This window comes from Sinocyclocheilus rhinocerous, unplaced genomic scaffold (genome assembly GCF_001515625.1).
Source record: "Sinocyclocheilus rhinocerous isolate Xijiao unplaced genomic scaffold, SAMN03320098_v1.1 scaffold2302, whole genome shotgun sequence".
NCBI lineage: Eukaryota > Metazoa > Chordata > Actinopteri > Cypriniformes > Cyprinidae > Sinocyclocheilus > Sinocyclocheilus rhinocerous.
Genome location: NW_015633527.1, coordinates 416,529 through 418,249, shown reverse-complemented (window position 1 = coordinate 418,249; position 1,721 = coordinate 416,529).

Genomic DNA, 1,721 nt, shown 5'->3' with positions numbered 1-1,721 from the left:
TAAATGAAATTAGAAAAATGTTTAAGAGATTTTTGTTTATTTTATACATTGTATTTTAATGTCACAAATAATAATATCGAGGTTTAGAGGTATTTTACATTATTATTTTGTACTGTGGGTTTGATGAAGAGTAAACAAACATGTTCATGTGTCCTCCAATTTGACCCACAACCTGATCAGTTTGTACATACAATTCATTCATTCATCAACTCAGCTTAGCAGCTACGCTAATTATGTCTCTATTTGTTTTTCTGTTTCTGCCACGGGATTGACATCCTGTGGTACTATAGGATCTACACAAGCTTCAGTTTGGATCCAGAACACCTGAGAAGAGATGATGCCAACCCCTCAGAGGACCTCAGATGATGCCAACCCTGAAACAACATACAGAACTACCACATTTTGCTATAAGTTTGATTGCATCATATAATAATTGCTGTTAATAGTGTTCATCGTCTGTTTGATTACGTCTTTAATTAATTTTTCCGTACATTTCTGCCATATGTACATTAACTGACAGTCACCACTGATAAGCTACTACAAAATATATTGTAGAAACTATTTTTTTTGTAAAGCTGCTTTGCAACGATTTGTATCGTGAAAAGCGCTATACAAATAATCTTGAATTTAATTGAATTGAAAACTGTTTAATCATGAGTTCTTAAGTTGGATAACAGGGCTGAACTCAAAGAATACAATCAGTGCTGCAATATTTGTAGAAAATATTACAAAATATTATTTTATTTGTCTTTCTGTCATGCTGTAGAAAGGGTCCAAACGATGTCACTTCTTGGCTGTGCCACTTTAAGGGATGTTGCTTTTTTTCACCAGATAAACAGTCACTGGTAAATCAAGTAAATTGATTTGAATTGAGCTTTTCACAATACATGTCATTTCAAAGCAGCTTTACAGAAAGTCAGACTGTCTGTAATGCTTTAATGCTTAACATTGAGCACAGTTTAGTGATGGGTGATATATATAATAATGTGATGAACAAGTGATGAACAGGCCTGTTTGTTGGTGACCAGAAACTTCAAGGAGCAACTGCACCACCAAATGGTTCCTGCGAGAAGTTTGGATTGATGATGATAATAATAAATTAAATAATATTATTAAAAAATTATATAATAAATATAAAATAAAAATTCTGAAACTCTCAAGAGTGGAAAAAAATTGACAATTACAGATCAGAAGCAATTGTGAAAGAATAAGCTTGAAATACATTTCAATCATTTTAGTGTGGTGAAGTCAACATTTCTCATGAAATCTGCCCATTGTGACTGTGCATCTTGTAATGCCAGCTTACAAAATGTCAGCCAACCTTTTGTAAATGCATTTGTAAATTCGATATCACAGAGATTTTAAATAGGTGTCTTATGATATGATTTTATCATATCTTTTTTTTTCTGGTAATAAAAAAATAATAATGTATGAAACACATTTTATACAGACACTTCTTATTTAGATGTACAGTATTGCATGACTTATAGATTATATTTAATAGATTACATTTTGTATAAAGATTTGCAATTCGTTTTTTAAAATGTATCACTACATGCTTTAGAAATATTTGACTCCATAAAGTGGTTGGCAGTTTTTTTTTTTTTTTTTTTACCTTTGTAATGGCAATTTTTTAAACCTTATTAAAAGTATGTCATTTTTTATGCCAAATATATATATATATATATATATATATATTATTTATTTAATTATTATTTAGT